Genomic DNA, 18719 nt, shown 5'->3' with positions numbered 1-18719 from the left:
GAGTGCTGAGTGTGTGTTACCATGCTTGACCAAGGATCTTTAGCACACATCCAGGAGGAGTAAAATTCAGAGGCTACTAAAGGATCATTGGGAAATTCAGCTTTGCCATAGTCTCAAAATTAGCTCAAAATTCAGTCCCTTCTGGTTTTATCTCCATATCAGCAGGTTAAACCCATTGATTAAACAGATACCTACTAAAGAGGGTTTACTTTTTCTTCCCTGTGACGATCTCAGCTACATACATTTTCTAATTTGAATTGAAAATGAAGTAGATTGACTTTTTTTGGGGGGGTCTAATCTGGATGTAAAAATAGCCAAGAATGGCAACCCCCTCCCCACTTCCACCTCCAAAGAGGAGTGCTTCTGAACTGATGTGGAGGCTGGTTTAGTAAACAGAGCTGCCATTCTCCCCTCTCCTGGGCCACCTGCTTCAGCGCCCCAGTGTGTGGTTGCTGAATCTGGTGAAGTCGCAGAGTCCCTCTTGTCCTGTTAATTCATGGAAGTCAGTGTGGTGTATAATGGGACATGGACACAGATGGTGACTTTCTATGATCTCTATCTTCTTTCTTTTATTGAAGCCCTGTAGTCACTGTTCCAGGTGCATTTTGCCCTTTAGAGGAATGGCAGGGAAGGGACGGGGGTTAGATGAAGGTTGCAAGGGAACAGCGACTGGGAAGGTTTCCGTCTTGGTTTTCCATCTTCCCTCTCTTTGATGCCATTTTATGTATTGAACCGAACATGAGAAGGGCTTGCTTTTGAAAAGCCCGTGTAGGAAAGAGTTGTTTTTCCTGTCTTTGAGCTGTTCAGCCATCTGTCCCAATTTCTTCCTGGTTTCCTGTTATTTCCATTCTGCCTTTTATAAAGATTAACATGCGGTGCAACCACATATTCTATTAAGCTTGTCTCCTCACTACTTTATCTCATTAACTGCTTGATCACTGTGAGTAAAAATAATCTTCCATTAAGTCACAACTTCAAACGTGCCTGAGACTTAGATCAAGTAAGCCTTCAACAGCCAAAAAAAAAAAAAAAAAAAAAAAAAAAACCTCTTTAAATCTGAGAGGTTCACTTCAAAGGCAAAGGAATGATGATGGTGTCCTCGTGCTCAGCCCAACTGACAGGTAAACAGTCATTTGTAACTAAAGATATGCAAGTATGGAAGCATATCTTTATAAACTCATTCTGGAGTTTGTCCTTTTTCTTAATTTCCTCTCTAGTTAAGGAAATTTAAAGCTTGGATAACAACATTGCTCATAAGGGTGGATTGTATTCCTAAGCAAATATCCAGCTTTCTGCTCTGTTCCACCCTAGTCATTCTTGGTTTCTTGTTTGTTTGTTTGTTTGTTTGTTTTGTTTTGTGTTTTGTTTTTTCTGTATAGCCCTGACTGTCCTGGAACTCACTCTGTAGACCAGGCTGGCCTTGAACTCAGAAAACCTCCTGCCTCTGCCTCTGCCTCCCAAGTGCTAGGATTAAAGGCGTGTGCCACCACTGCCCGGCCACTCTATTCATTCTTTTAATCCTGACATTCATATACTTTCTCCAGCAATATACACAGTATGTAAAAAATAGTCAAGTTTTATGTGATTGGGTTCTTTACTGGGCTGCCCTTCACTTTCCCAGGTAACTCTCCTCTATGTCTCTGAGTGTTCCCTCACTAGGACAGATACCAGAGATAGTCAAATCCCTTCTAAGGAAGACATTCTTATTTTGATTCACAGTTTTGGTGGGTTCCACGTATGATCCAGAAAACTCATTGCTCCTGTCTTTGAGGGTAAGATATGATGTTGGGAGCCTATGGCACAGTGATGTTGACATTGTTCATCTTAGGAAGCGAAAAGAAAAGTAATTGCCTGTGTGCCACCATTTTTGATGTCATGATGACAATGACTTGACGATCTCCCATGAGGTCCCACCTTCTAAGTTTCTACTATTCTCCCATAGTGCCACAGTAGGGAACAAGACTTGAGTCTCTAGGGACGTTTAAGATCCAAACTGGGATTCTTCTTTCATGCTTCAGTTAAGTTCAGAATCAATTGACTCTTGAGAATCTTTCCTGACTTCCCAGACTTAATCTGTTTCCTGAAGGAGGTTCCAGGGCTTATTGGAATCCTCTTAGGCACAGGCCACCATTATGGCTTTCCAATTCTGTGTGGTTTTTGACTGTCCCACTAGACCATAAGTTGCATAATGGTAGGGTCTGTGTATTTCCAAGGCTTAGCATGATTCCTGACACACAGTGCTTCTTTGTGAACTCTATATAGTCATATAAATGTAAGATATTCCATTACAAGTATAAAGTATAACACTGTCAGTGCTATGGTTCAAATGTTAAATGGCAATCACAGGCTCATGTGTTTAAACACTTGGTCCTGTTGATAGTGTTATTGGGGTGGGGGCTGTGGAAACTTAAGGAGGTAGGGGCCTAGAAGGAGTAAGAATGTTGCTGGAAATTGAGTCTTGGGGTTTATAATTTGGCCTTGCTTCTGGACAGAGCTACCTCTTTCCTGTCTGCTGAGATGTAAATCAGCCACATAGCAAACTCCTACCAGCATAGACCATAGGCTGAGCAGCTTTAGCTGCCATACTTTCCCAACACGATGCTTCAAAGCCTCTAAACTGAGTCAAAATGAATCCCTCATTCTTTTTCTGTCAGGTCCTATGTGGCAGCGACAAGAAGAGTAAGTAACATAGCTATGGCTTAACTTTGCAAATGCTCATTGGTTATTGAAGTAGCTTGAGGAGCACCTTGAAAGGAAATAGCTTTCTTACATCTTTATAGAAGATAATCAATAGACAGTATATATCGATCTTCACCGAATTTCACAAAGGTACTAATCATTCAGGTTTCATAGCAGCAAGAGGGAGTGATCATTTCCCCTTGTCACTAGTGAAGTTGTCACAGTTTAGTTTTCTTTGGTCCCTGTGTTTTTTTGTAAATTACTGTTACTAATAGTCCTTAATTCTGAAAAGTAAGAGTTTTGCTCAATCATATAAGTATGAATATATGTATTTCTAGTTATAAATCTATATTATTTTTAAACCAATTGATGATACATTGTGTGATTTCACAAATAAAAATGCCTTACCCTTTTCCTTGTTGTTCTTTGTCTTTTATATTTGTAGTTTTATATACTAATATTATTTAAAAAGCTCAAAAATAACAAGAATATATTATATACATAGACAGTAAAATATTAGAATAATCTATAATTTATGCTTGTGAATGATCAATTTCATAGAGGAAGGAAAACTACTTTCATATAGTACCTTGCTTCAAAATATATTTCCCCCTGAGATAGCAGCCACACAACAGGTATACTATAGAACAGAATTTATTTAGGGCTTGGGAAGGGGAGTTGAGAATGGAGTAGAAACAGAGAAGACTAGAGAGAAAGAAGATGAGAACATGTGGAGAGAGAGAGTCGGGGAGAAGGGGACACAGAGAGAAAGGGGTTAGGGAGAGAAAAGAATCAGAGAGGCAGAGAAGTAGAGAAAGTGAGGCGGGACCAAGCCTTTTATAGCAAGCCAGGCCTACCTCGCTGTTGCCACATAACTGTTGGGCAGAACCTAGAAGGAATGCCAACATTCCTCTATTTTGGCTTAATTAAAAAAGGAGAAACTAGAAAGAGGTAGATTTTGAGTAAACTCCTGGACTTGACAAGATGCTGAAAAACACACATTAGAGGTAGAGAATAAAGTTAAGTACATATGGGAGAAAAAAAGTTTTCTTAGATGTACATATGAAACCCTTACGTCTTGGTGGTTGGGGTTAAGTCCCAATCCCAGGGAACAAGAAAGGAATCACAATGCCAACACTAATGAATTTACTTTGAACCCAGGTTCTGTCGTCCAAATCACTTTGATCGTGAAAATTTTACTTATTTCCTCTGTGTGTCAATTTTTCTATCTTTGAAGAGAAAAAAAATCGTGGCAATTATTTCAATAATTAGGGCTCTCTGGTTATGTCAGCAATTTTGCTGAAGCAAAAGAGAACATAGTCGCTAATCCACTTCGTATTCATGTCTGAAGAGACATCTCTGTATGTGTATAATCTAACGATCATCTCAGGAGTTGTCAGTATGGGGCAGAACAGGAGACTCACTGTGATCTGTTTCCTTTGATTTGCTTCTTTTAGGCTCAATCATTTAGTGCAAACAGATATTATGTTTACGGTGAGAATAATGGTATTTTATTGACACCAGGTTCTCTAATTTACAATTAAAGACATTGTTGACTTAAAGAAATCATGATGTGGGGTTGAAGAGGTGGCTTAGTGCTTACTGCTCTTCCAGATGTCCTGGCACTCATATTTGGTAGCTCACAACTATCTGTAACTCTAGCTCCAGGGCGTCTGATGATCTCTTCTGGCCTTTGTGGAAACAAGAATGTATACACAAGTGAAGGCACACACAAACACACACACACATACACACACACACACACACACAATCATGATGTTTTACCTAATAAAAAAGGTCCTGTGTTTGATCCCCAACAATGGAAAGATTAAAAATGATAATAAAATAATGTAACTGTCCCCAGGCCATATCACTGCTCTGGACCAATCAATACCATGAATAATATTTTGGTTTTTAAAATAATATCATGGTGCCCAGTTCTCACTACATGGCACTAGGACTGTCTCTCACACCACTGTCATGTGGCAGAGAAATGGGTGGTATAAGCTGCATTCATAGTCAGAAATAGCCACCACAGATCTTTTTTGTGCCATTGCCTTATGTATTGCAAGTATTGAAATTTTTAGGAAGGAAAAGAAAATGTTAGGTTCAGTTATTTATAGGTATTTCTTCCTAGGCATCTCTCAGAGCCACCTGCAGAACTGCAGTAGTTTAACAGTCTTTGAAGGAGTTTATTGTAAACATCAAGGAAAGACCTCCAGCAGGCCACACCGTAAGAGGATTAGGGGAGAGGAAGGAAGCCCCTTTCTTCTCACCTGGAGCTATTCGTGATAAATGCTCACTTCAGTGGAGGCTGCAGGAAGACTGTTTTGAGTCTCTGACCCCTCTTCCAGTCTGAGGATGTGTCTTGAATATGATTTAAGTCACAGAAGACAGAAACTCCTTTCCAGTTCTTCCCATTGATTAGTCTGATAGTCTCAGACTTCTATGCTCTGTTTCTGCAAGGGCTTAGGTTTGCCTCTGTTTGGGCTTTTCTTTCCGTGTTGGCTTTAGTTACAGAAATGAAGCTCAATACTAACATATAGGAAATGGAGTTTAGTTTAGCTTTCTGGTGTGTGTTATATTGTTGAGAGTAGAAAAAGAGGGCGGGGGGGGGGGAGGAGTTGAACCTTTTGACTAGAATCATGGGAACACTTTTTTTTATAAGCACCATCAACTTAGATTTGAGCCTTCTAACTGGCATATACCATCACAGCAAGCAGTCAAACCTATTGCAATAAAACCAATTACTCTTTCCTTAAAGACAGGTATCCAGAGACATATGAAATCATGTGCAACAGGATATATTTTTGGGGTAATTTTACTTAATTATAAACAACATCTTGATGTACTTGTCTCTAGAGCTTCTGTGAGGAAGAGTTCAAGTGCATAAGTAGTTGCTGCATTTCATGATAGGATTTTAATTTCTCCACCACAGCTGCTGAAGGATGACAGGCTAATCCAACATCATTGAAAATAAGAAATATATCTCTATATTTCTTCTGTCACTGAGAGTTCAAATTGTAAACTCAGATAGAACTAATGGAATCTTAACAGAGCAGAGTAGTGGAGATGCGTGAGAACACAAGATTCAATTGGGAGGAAGATTCTGTTTAAGAAATTTTGTTCCACAACAGAGGTGGTTGAGTTTATGTCAGAGGGACAGGGTGAGAAACAGAAATAAGGAACATTTCAGAATAATAATAAAAAAAAAGTGATACTGTCTGACTTCTCCATCATTTAGGTTTCAAAAAGAAAAGAACAATTCTGCATATTACTTAAGATATCTTCTGGTTATGATCTTGAGACAGGTGGAGTAACAGAGCCACCTACCAAACTGGAAAGTAGAATCCACCATCATAGCATCGAATATGTTTCTTTACTATATTTTTTTTTTGTTTTCTTTTTTTGTTTGTTTGTTTGTTTTTACTTTTTGTTTTCAGGCTGTCACTTGGCTCCTTTAGTTATAGATATAATGTTTATTTTCTCTTTTCCAGATGGGGATGTTTGGGGTCAGTTCTGCCAGCAACCCAGTAGAGTGAATAACCAAGCCTGCATAACACGGTGACACCGTAAACCCCAAACTCATTTTGAGGTTGGTACATCTCTGAGGCTGAAATGCATGCACATAACACTCTTCTGATGCTATTCAGGGAAGACAGATGTGGGCATAGAAGCTGTTGCTATTGGAGACTTTTCTGCTCAGGCAGAACGATGTACTGTAGCTGAGACTTGGATTTTAGTATAGAAGATGATTGTTACTGCTCTAGTGCCACTGATTAAGGTCAGCCTCAGACATCGCTTGGGAACAATTAGGATTGCTTTCAAGATCTGTTTTTCCCCTGACTTGAAAGGGAGGTTTACCAGGAATAAATGTAAGATATTTAGTACTGATTGTAACAGTTATCTAGTACCATGCACAGTATCATAAAATAACCACCATTTATTACTTCTACTTTTGCTATTGGGCACAGCTCAACTGGACTGCCTCATTTCTGCTCCATGTGATATAGGCTGAACTCCCTGGTGTGTGTGTGTGTGTGTGTGTGTGTGTGTGTGTGTGTGTTTGTGTGTGTGTGTGTGTGTGTGTGTCCGTGTCTGTGTTCATCAGCCTAGTTGTCATCATCTTTGCAACTGACTGGTGCTTTAGGGCAGTGAAGCTTAGATATCTTCTTATGGCTCCCAAATAGGGTAATCTGGGCTTCTTATATTGCAGCCATAATTTCTGGACTCAATCATAATGCCCAAACCTTTTAAGAAATATTACACCTCCTTTCCCAAATAATTTCCTGTATTTCTAGGGGATGTTGTAAGACTCTGACGAGCCTTAACTTACTGGGGATTCCCTGAGTGAGCAACTCGGAATGGGAATCGAAGCAAAAGCAAGAGGAATTTATTGTTCCAGAGCACTGGGGTCATCCCAGACCCAAAGGAGAGGTTACAACCCCCAGCGGCCCATTTGGTGGGTTTTTATATGGTTTATAGGGGCTGAATAGAGCATCAGCAACTAGGCACAATATGAGCAGTGCTCCCTTTAAACTGATTGGTCTTTAGGGAATGAGGTAGGTAGTAGGGGCTTACATATCCTCTCCCTTCTGGCCTATGTGCTCTCTGACCTGTCTCTTCCAAGACAGGAGAGGTCCAGTGGAATTTTCCAAAGGCTCTGTGATGTTCTCAGCTAAAACACTACTTTTGAAATTATGCTGCTCTGCCAGCTGCTGCAGCCTAGGCCAGCCACTCCGTGTACTCCAGCATGGTGGAGCTGCTAGTGTAGACACCTCTGACTGCACCTTGGTTTGGAGAAGTACTCTGAACTGAACCTTCATGTCTCTCAAGCAGTGTTTCTTTCTGCAGAGAGCTGAGTACAGTGCTGTTTTCCTTTTGGGGTGAGACATTAGGTGTGCCCCAGGCAGAATTGCTTGTACCCTCATCGGTGAACAATATCTTTTATTGTTCTTTGTATGTTCGCAAGAGGTTTGACAAAAATAGAGTGGATTTGACAGAAAGGAATGGATGAACGTACCCTAATAATATTCATTTAATAGAGTCTCTCTTGCTCTCTTTTCTCTACAATTTATTGTGAATTCTCCCCTAACTCCTAAAATGTCTTTCATAGGCCCATGCATGGAGAGCTTACTGCCAGTTGATGGGTTCGGGGATAATGATTGTATTTTAAGGGCTCTGATCCAATTATTGGATTAATTCTTCAATGAATTAATATGATGGTGCTCTTAGAAAGTGATAAAAGGTATGATGGCAAGGAGCTCTGTGGAAGAAGTAGGTGGCTTGACTTTTCTTCTTCCTCTGCCTCCTGTTCACTATAAGGCAAGCTGCCTTGTTCTTTCACAACTTCTCTGCGATGGTGTCCGAAACATCTGGCCTGGTAGCAAAATAGATCCTTCTCCCCTTGAGTTGTTTTCTCAGCTATTCCGTCACAGTGATGAAGAGTCTATCACAGGTGGGCTTGGACCTTGTTTACCTGTCCACTGAGGGCCTTGCTTTATCCCCCATCCTCTCTTGAGCCAGTAGCATGGCTGAAGTGAAGTTCCATTTTAAAAGCAAGGAGATTAAGTTAAGGCTGGGCCTGATGAAGGCAGTGGCTGGGGCTAGGGAGAGCCCAGGCTCTGTTTAGTCCATTCCTCTGTTGACTAATCCTGCTCATCCTAAGAAATCAAAGATATCCTGTGGGGGTAGCAGCAAGGAACTCCATATGGTGTTCTGCTCTTTCTCACCCTTTTAATTTGGCTCATTGTTCAATCTTAATTTGCAATTGTCACAGCTGCGATTACATTCCTCACATTCCACCGACTCCAAAAAACCCTTGAATCTGAACCCTTGGCGGCTTTAATTTTATTTTTGTTGAGAAAGGTTATATTGTCACAATGGTTAAAGCTAGCACTTCAATAAGGGAAAACAGTTTTTTTTTTCTTCTGAAAAATGTAATTCTAATTTAGTATTAAGCCTCAGAACAGGCCGAAACCGTGGAACCTCAAGAGCAGGGGAGTTGACAACTCAGCCATAATCAAGCTAACTGAATTGGACGGAGCAATGTGAGACATAATTAGCAATTCCGTTCAGCGAGCTGTCTCCTGAAAAACTTAAAATACCTTCCCTGCCTCATGCATATTCAGTGCCTCATTTGCTATTGTTTTTATCCAACAGGTTGAAATTCAAAAGGGGAAAATTCTGAGTTGTCTGTCTCCCTTTCATCCCCCACATTCTCCTTTCTCGGCAGCAGCAACCCTCTCTTCCCACAGCCTGTCCCATTTCAATACCATGGGTCACTCCCATGCCGCCTGCACATTGACAAATACAAAATACTCTGAGCACATTTTTCCCCCTCTGTTTGTTACCTTTGTCACCCCTTCCTCTCAATTAGATACACTGAGCAGGTAGTTTTGCCCTGGGGAATTATGATCGCTTGATTGTTGTGGTCAGGCTTCTGAAGGCAGGGAGCTGCAGTGGGGAATTCTATCTTCCACATGGCTGCTGGGTCGTGAGGAGGTTCACGCTGAACTGGAGATTGATTGATGATCCCAGGCTCTCCCTCCTGATCTCTGTCTACCCTGGTGGCTTAGGCTTTCACTCTCTTTGATGGTGTAGGCCATTCGGCTGTTGTCCCTGGATGTGCAATAAGACCTCAGCGGTAATGAAAGGGGAGGGGGTAAAAATCAAGCACTTTCCTATGTGTTCGTTGCATTATCCGGTTAGCTGAGTTTTGGAGTTCTCAACTTATTAGCCAGTTTGAGTTGCTATAGCAAACTACTGTGGATTGGGTAGCTTCAAGGACAGAAATGTATTTCCAAAGTTCTGGAGGCTTCGAAGTCCATAGGGATTGGCAGATCTGCTTTCCCCAGAGGGTGTGCTTCCTCATCTGTACATGACACCTTCCCATTGTATCCTCGAGTGATGGAGAAGAGAGATGGGAAGGAAGTGCTTTGTCTCCGTGTCTCTGCCTGTCTCGCTATCTCTGTCTCTACTAGACTTGAGTTCTAGGGACTGAACTCAGGGTTCATAAGTACTAAGCATGTGTCACTGAGTCATGCCTCTAGCCCTCAGATCTCTCCAAGGAAGGATAGGAGCCCCATTTAAGAAGGGACTGCAGTCATGGTCAGTCATGGTCTGATCGAGTTCCAAAGGTTCTTTCCCTTAATATGTTATATTGGTGTTGTGGCTTCTATATGTGAATCTAAGGGTTGGAACCCCAAACATTCATTTCAGAACACCGAGTTCCCTTAACTCTTTTTTAGTACTTCAACAAATAAGACCTGAGTTTGGATATGATTATGAAGATTGGATAAGACGATTTATAGGGGAAGTCTAGATGAGGGTATGATACATTGTAAGACTCCGGAGAGCCTTAGCTTACTGGGTGAACCACTTGGAGCCTGGATCAATGCAAAAAGCAAGAAGAATTTATTGTTCCAGTGCACTGGGGTCATTCCAGACAGAAAGAAGAGGTGGAGACCCCCAGCGCCCATTCGGCAAGTTTTTATATGGTTTCCAGGGGCAGAATAGAGCATCAGCAACTAGGCATAATGATTTGTGGAACAATGCACCCTGTAAACTGATTGGCCTTTAGGGAATGAGGTGACTGTTGCCCACCTTGTCTGAAGGTGACCTTTTCAACATCATGTGCTTTTTAAAATGCCTCTTTTGTCTTACCTTAATTTTTCTCTCCTTTTCTTTTTATTTACCATGCGACTTCAGGAACATGAAGTGGGCTTTATGCACTCCAGAAGAGAGTATTAGGTTCCATTACAGATCCGTGTGACACCAAATTGAACTCAGGACCTCTGGAAGAGCAGTCAGTGCTCCTAACTACTGAACCATCTCTCCATCTCCCTAAGTAGGCTTTATAAAATATCAAGCAAAACACACAATTTTACATCTTTTTCCCAGAAAAATTTCTTTTTAAAAGACACAATCTAGCTTTAATAAATTAATAAATGCTGACTTAAGTTTTATCTGTCTTCTTACATATTACTAGTTAGTAGAGGTATAATGGCATAAAACTCAGTTATATGAGAAACTAGATATTTATCTAATTCCAAATTTCTGGGAGTGTTATTATATTTCCTCACCTAAAAGAACCTTCTTTAGATTCTTAGCTTTTCCATTTGGTGAATATTATATAAAAAAAGTTAAAGTTTTAGTTTGCCAACTTGAATGGTGAAGGATTTATATTTATATTATTTAAAAGCAATGCAAGTGTTCTATCCAATAGATGACTGCGAGCATACACCTCTGTATTTGCCAGGCATTGGCATAGATTCACACGAAAGAGCCATGTTAGGGTCCTGGAGCTAGAGAAAGTACCCAAGGAGCTAAAGGGGTCTGCAACCCTATAGGAGGAACAAGGATATGAACTAACCAGTACCTCCCCCCCCCCCCCCCAGAGCTGTGTCTCTAGTTGCATATGTAGTAGGCCATCAATGGGAGGAGAGGCCCTTGGTATTGCAAAGATCATATGCCCCAGCACAGGGGAATTCCAGAGCCAGGAAGTGGGAGTGGGTAGGTTGGGGAGCAGGGCCGGGGGAGGATATAGGGGGCTTTGGAGGATGGCATTTGAAATGTAAACGAAAAAAAATCTAATAAAAAAAGCAATGCAAGTATTAAGTTAGAGCCAGGATATATCTGATGGAATGAAATGAGCAAGGAAGATAATTTTGATAGGGATTTGAATGAAACAAAACAAAGACGAAGCTTACCATTGGTACTGGTTAGACGAGAGAGCTTGGCAACATGGCTATTTTCTAGGGTCATGTTTCCAGAGAAAGTATTCTAAGAGTTCCCAGGAAGAGATGTAAATGTAAGGACTAGAGAAGCTGGGTGTAGTATTTGACTATGCTTGGTCCAGGGAGTGGCACTATTTAGAGGTGTAGCCTTGTTGGAGGAAGTGTGTTTCTGTGGGCCTGGGTTTTAAGACCCTTGTCCTAGCTGCCTGGAAGCCATCTTCTCCTAGTAGCCTTCAGAAGAAGATGTAGAACTGCTAGCTCCTCCTGCACCATGTCTGCCTGGATGCTGCCATACTTCCACCTTGATGATAATGTACTAAACCTCTGAACCTGTAAGCCAGCCCCAATTAAATGCTGTCTTTAAAGATTCTAAGGATCATGTCTGTGAGTCAGGATTCTTGATCCAGAGGCAATGACCCTGATGGGATGGAGCCAGAAGGTGTCATCGAGAGTAAATGGAATGAGATTGTGGATAACTTCTTAATGACATGAATCTCTCAGAATCCTTCCTCTTGCCTGTGGTTTTGAGAAGCCCTCTGCCATCCAGCAGCAAGTCATTCTTCCTTGTATCAAGGGTTATGATGTGATTGCTGAAGCCCAGTCTGGGACTGGGAAAACAGCTACATTTGCCATATCAATTCTGCAGCAGATTGAATTAGATCTAAAGGTCACTCAGGCTTTGGTGCTGGCACCCACTCATGAATTGGCTGAGCAGATACAAAAGGTGGTTATGGCATTAGTAAACTACATGGGTGCCTCTTGTCATTCCTGTATTGGGGGCACCAACATGCATGCTGGGGTGCAGGAGCTGCAAATGGAAGCTCCCTGTATCATCGTGGACACCCCTGGCTGGGTGTTTGATATGCTGAACTAGAGATACCTGACTCCCAAGTACATCAAGATGTTCGTACTGGATGAAGCAGATGAAATGTTAAGCCGTGGGCTCAAGGATCAGATCTATGGTATATTCCAAAAGCCCAACAGTAACATACAGGTAGTTTTGTTGTCTGCTACAATGTCTTCTGATGTCCTTGAGGTGACCAAGAAGTTCATGAGAGACCCTATTCAGATTCTCGTCAAGAAGGAAAAGTTGACCTGGGGGAGGGGGGTATCTGCCAATTCTACATCAATGTGGAAAATAAGAGTGGAAGCTTGACACATAGTGTGACTTGTATGAAATTCTGACTGTCACCTAGGCCGTAATCTTTATCAATATCAGAAGGAAGGTGGGCTGGCTCACTGAGATGATTCATGCCTGGGATTTCACTGTTTCTGCCATGCATGGAGATATGGACCAAAAAGACCGAGATGTGATCATGAGGGAGTTCTGGCCTGGCTCTAGCAGAGTATTAATTACCACTGACCTCTTGGTCAGAGGCATTGATAAGCAGCCCATCTCCTTAGCCATCAATTATGACCTTCACACCAACAGGGAAAACTACATCCACACAATTGATCGAGGTGATCGGTTTGGCCGTAAGGGTGTGGCTATTAGCATGGTGACAGAAGAAAACAGAGGACTCTTCGAGACATTGAGACTTTATACAACACCTCCATTGAAGAGATGCCCCTCAACGTTGCTGACTGCATTTAAGGGGCTGTCCTGCTACCTGGCCCTAGCCCAGGGTTCAGTCCTGTAGGGCCGAGGACCAGCTGGAGGGGGGAGTGAAGGGAGCCAAAGGATAGACATCTTGTTTTTTGCTTTTTTTGTTCCATTTTTATTTGTTTGTTTGTCCCCCCCCCCCCCCCGCGCTTTGAATAAATGTCACTCTTTGAGGAAAAAAAGAAAAAAAAAGTTGCCTTGGCCATGGTGTCTGTTCATAACAGTAAAACCCTAACCAAGACGCTGGGGGAGGTCATGATGTACCCTTGGGGAGTACATCTTACTTGACCCATCCAGCAGGTCCAGTTATTCGAGGATCTCAAGGGGACCTTTTCCTAAGAACCAAATGGGGGGAGAAAGAGACGGACACCAAGTGCAGGAACGACATGGCGGAAGCAGTCTGAGTAGCATCAAGGTGTCACTGTATTCAGCAAGGCTCAAGGCTTAAATGCACAAGCAAAAGGGGAAGTACTTCTCAGCAGGAGGGGTGGGACAGTGGAATTTTTTCTTTTGGCAGCTACATGGGGAAGCAGGAACTTGGTGGTATCAGGGTGTGGCCAGGACATCTGGTGCTGACTTAGGGCTGGAACATTCTGTGGTTGTTTTCAGAACGGTGTGTCGGTGGCCTGCTTTTGACCCCCTTTTCTTCTGGCGGGGGGGGGGTGGGGTGGGGGAGAGGCCCAATTCGGAGATCAAGACAATAGAGTTGTCTTAATAGCTCCCAACACTTACTGAAAGCATTCCTAGTACCTCCCTGATTAGCATCCCACCCTGTCTGTGACCTGTTTCCAAAACAAAGAGCTTACTTCTTTTAAAGGAGTGTAAGGTCTTTACATGGAGGGTTCCCCCCACAGGTTTATGTTCTGTGGCCCTGCACAGCATTTAGACTCACCCTACCCAGCCTTAAACCACATAGAGGGTCTTGGACACTGGACACAAAATGACAGGAGAGAATTCACCAATTTATCTCCTCCTACAGTGGTCTTCAGTTTCTAAGTTTTTAAAGACATACTTGGGCCAGGACTTGAACTCAACATTCTCATCAGAAGACAGGGACTTCCAGGGTGAAGAGGAAAAGCCTTCAAATGTGGACACTCAACTCTAAGAATGAACAGGATGAAAACTGGGTGAAGAAGCTAGAATGGTTTAGACCTTGATCACTTTTCTTGTAGAAAATTAGGACTCTGACTATGCTCCAAGGCAGAGTGGGGAGAGCCCTGGGGATGTTCTGAAAATCATGTCCAGTTTGACTGGACAACCTTGGTCAGTCTCACAAGGTCTTCCTCACATGTCTTCCAGGCAGAAGTTTGATATTCAGTCCTTAGTGGAAGTTCTCTGCCATGTGAGGCTGGCTGAGTGAGAGGCTGGCATGCTGTTAACAACAGAAAATACCAGCCTTTGCATGCTTAAGTGAAAGCTTGCAGTGTTTTGAAGGCATTAATCTGATGTTTCTACTTTAACCACATAGAAGCCTGAATCCTGAGAAGTCTCTGCAAAAAAGTATATTTTGTTGACAGGTTATTGTATGGGGTATAACCTACCACAAACATCTTGTCTACATCCTCAAGAGTGGTGAAAATGAGTGATACCGTATCAAAGTTGCAACGGTGGTTGCTACATGGCCTTCCATTTTTTTGCTTCCTTTTTTTTCTCACACTTTTTTTTTTAAAGTCAGTGAGTCTATTGAGAAATCTTATTAAAAATCACAAACTGAACAGCACACTTTTTTTTTCCGAACCAGAAACAGATTTTAAATGACAAAAAAAACCCTCCTTTAATCTTTTTGTAACATCTTGACAGTTGTGCCAGAAGATGTCTGCTTCTGCCTTCAAAATATAATTGCTTTTGGTCTGAAATAATTCATTTCCCACTCTTTTCCTCTTCTATAAAACCTTGCCCTTTCAGCTGGATATTTTTTCTTAATTTCGTCGCTCTTTTTCTTTTTTTGGAGGGCAATGGGAAACCAGGAGGCTAAGAAGACCGGAATGGATGTTGTAGCACACACACTCTGTAAAGGAGTAACATAGGGAAATAGACACTGTGTATAAGGTGAGCAATGAACAATGAACACAATTTGTCATCCAAATGAAACTAACATCACAGTTTTAAAATATCTCAAATCCTCAAAGGTAGCTGACCTTAGCGATCTGCCAGAATATGTTGTCAATAACTCAAGTGCCCCTATCAGCTTAGAACTATTTTAACCTCTGAGGCCTAAAGATATCAAATCATGTGTTTTCTCTGAAGTATCACTTTACACAGATAGGAATGAGTACCATCAGATTTCCATAGAACCTGAGCTCACACGCTTCCTATGATGAAATCCTTTTGATCAGTAACATGCATCTTTAGGAATGAAAGTAGGGAGTTTGACACAAAAGGGACTGGCCAGGGTGGGACTTGGTATTTATGCATCAGTGACTTTCCATTATTATAGTATGGCATGGTGCCATCCTTCTAATATATACATGCATGCCTTTAGTCACAAAGCAAACAAAGACAGGATAGAGAAAAAGAACGGGAAAGAATGGTTGTTTTATGTTCCTATATCCATAACAGTTCTGGACTCCTTGCACATTTTTGTTCTTATGTTTTATCTAGGTCTATACGCCTTCTGACTGTAAGTAAGTCTATTTGGTGGTTTTTAAAAGTGTGCATGAGTGTTCTGCTTGCATGTATGTCTGTGTACCACATGCATGTAGCACCTGCAAAGGCCAGAAGCATGCATCCAATTCCTGAAACTGAAATTATAGATAATTGTGAGCTGCCATGTGGATGCTGGGAATCAAACCTGGGTCCTTTGGGAGAGCAGCCAATGCTCTTTACTAATAAGCTATTTCCTCTAATCATTCTTGTATGATTCATGTTTGTCAGGATCTTTTTTTTTTTCTGTTTGCAAACATCATCACCAGAGGCTGGGTGAGGACCACACCATTGCGTGTGGCTATAGTGGACAGGCATAACAACCTCTGTGCTGTCCATCTCAATCCAGATTTGATGAGAGGGCATTTTCTGTGCTCTTCTAACTGCTTGAAATAAGAGAAAAAATGCAAATATAGAAGGGAAAAGCTGGAGTCCCAGCCTCTCACAGTCTTGGAAACTTGATTAGGTACATTCCTGCTTTTCTCCTAGGTATGGGAACTTAGTTACTGAGCAGCAGAAATGATTTACTTCCGTGTAGGGAGGACACAGAGTTACATTCAGAAAAGCAAAAATTGTGTTTTCTTTCTTAGGGGAAGGATGCGAAGTAGCCTACACTAAGGATTTTGACACAGATGCAGTGTTTGGTGTTCCCTCAATATGAAGCTGACTTTAATTCTCAGGAACCCCGGGCCACCAATATTCTGGAGAGGATTGATGATATTTTAAATTAATTCTACAGTTTATGCTATTCATTATTATGGCCTCTTAAGAGGTTTTCAATCAGATGTGAACAACAATTTAATCTATTAGCTGGGTCCAAGACCCAGAAGTAAGACGCATATTATTTTCTTTAGGTTTTTATTGCTAAGTCACATGCCTTCATATTCAGACTCGTGACCCAGTCCTCAATACAGTTTTTTTCTCATTTCTCTATCTCAGTTCAAGATCTGAGCAGGTTCTCAGTTTCCCTTGTTATTTAGTGATATAGGACCTCACTGGATAAGTCTATCCAGCCTTCACGGTTGTGGTTCCAGGCAGTAGTCACGTTGCATTGCTGTTTCTAATTCCATTCTCTCTTCTTAGGGATATTTCTTGAATTTCTTTCAGTTTTGGAGACTCAAGTAGTTTCATACAAAACTATTTTTTTTAAAAATACTATTAGCAAGTTTGGCATTTTTGAAAGGTCATGCTCCTCTCAAGACTAGATACCATCTTACTTTAGTCTCAAGAAAGCTCAGCAAGGTTGGAAGTAAGATCCTTACATTACAGATAAGGTCACAAAGATCTGGAGAGCAGATAACATGCTTGAGGTATGTAACTCGTATATCGGAGAGTTCCAAACTGAACACTGGTCTGTCTGCATCTAAACTAATCTATGTATCTTTTCTAAAATGCTCTTTCTATATGTGATGCCTTAACCTCTAATATTTACTGAATATCAAACACCATATCAAGATCATTTATAGAGGAATTCTTTTTCTTCCCCCAAGACAGGCTGTCTCAGTAAAACCAGCCCTGGCTGTCCTGGACTCTCTTTGTAGACCAAGTTGGTCTTGAATTCACAATGACCCACCTGCCTTTGCCACCAGAGTGCTGTAATCAAAGGTGTGAACCATCACACACAGCTTATAGAGGAATTTTAAATTGGAACTTGCATAAGAATTGAAGGCTGTGTTAGGCATAGTGGCACATGCCTGCAAACCCAGCCCTTGGGATGCTGGAGCAGAAAGATTGTGAGTTTGCTGTGTATGGTGGTGTACACCTTTAATCCCAGCACCGAGGAGGTAGTGGCAGGTGGATCTCTACATGTTCAAGGTCAGTGTGGTCTACATAGTAAGATCCTGTCTCAAAAAACTAAATAGAAATAAAGAAGCATTATGAGTTGGAGCTTGGCATAACCTATATAATGAGATACATACACACATGCACATGCCCACACACACCCACAGAAGGGGTGGGAGAGAAAGAGGGAGGGAGTGGGGGGAAGGAGAGAGAGAGAGAACTGAAGATTCTTAGCTTCCTAAAATACTGTGAAGAATGGTCCTGTCGACACTGACTGAGAAATGATGTTGGGATTGTTAATGTCTGCCATGGGAATATGATGTCATAACTTTGCTAATTAGTCATAATAGTTATGATTCACAGAGTTATTCAATAACAGGGACAAGATGATAAGATATTTGTGAGTCCTGGACCGATTAAAATCCTGAAACAGCACATTTAATACTGGTATCTTGAGGAACTTACCCTACCTGTCTGTCATTTTCTCTTCCAATGGGGATAATAGTGGATATATTTTGTGGTTTTGTAGAACTTGGAGTGATTTTGTAGTATTTGTGGCACAGCTTTTATTTTTAACATGTATGTATATATGCATGTATTTATTTGTCTATATTTTTTGAGACAATGTCTGCCTTTGTAATCCTGTTCGTCCTTGAACTTGCTATGTAGCCCAAGATGGCCTCAAAGTCAAAGAGATCCACCCGTAGCAAAGCATTTATTTCTTGCTCAAGAAGGTCTTCTGAAAGTATTAGACTTTTAAAAATAAAAGTAGTGAGGATGGAAGATTAGTTGTTTGATAGGAAACTTATTATCTTCTAATTTCTCTTTCTTTAAGCTCAACTCTCCAAAGATACAGTTGGACTATTTTTCATAGGGAACTAAGAGAATGCTTTGTAACTGTTCCTCTGACAGTTTCCCTTCATTTCTTTAACATTAGAAATGTTGATTTGGCTAATTGTCAAGCTGCTGACTGAGACCATCTTACACCCAACCAGTGGATGGAACTCGGGGACCCCTGTGGTTGAATTTGGGAAAGGCTGGAAGTAGCTGAGGAGGAGGGCAACACCATAGGAAGACCAGCAGCCTCAACTAACCCTGACCCCTAAGATCTCTCAGACACTGAGCCAACAACCAGGCACACCACCAGCTGATATGAGCTCCCCCCCCCGCCCTCCCCCCCCCGCCCCCCCCCCCTCCCGCGCCAAATATACAGCAAAGGACTGACTGGTCTGGCCTCAGTGGGAGAAGATGCGCCTAACCCTCAAGAGACTTAA

At 41.7% G+C, this 18719-nt stretch overlaps 1 long non-coding RNA gene and 1 pseudogene across 1 annotated transcript; both read left to right on the top strand.

Moving 5' to 3' along the window:
• Nucleotides 11782-13201, top strand: Gm12136 (predicted gene 12136; annotated as a pseudogene).
• Nucleotides 15007-18494, top strand: Gm34281. The gene is made up of 3 exons (XR_879802.2): nt 15007-15069; nt 15622-15640; nt 18383-18494. It is a non-coding gene; the product is annotated as a predicted gene, 34281 (long non-coding RNA).
• Nucleotides 18495-18719: the final 225 nt, after the last annotated feature.

This window comes from Mus musculus, chromosome 11 (genome assembly GCF_000001635.26).
Source record: "Mus musculus strain C57BL/6J chromosome 11, GRCm38.p6 C57BL/6J".
NCBI lineage: Eukaryota > Metazoa > Chordata > Mammalia > Rodentia > Muridae > Mus > Mus musculus.
The sequence above is the reverse complement of the archived record's forward strand: the minus strand, read 5'-3'. Positions and strand labels throughout refer to the sequence as shown.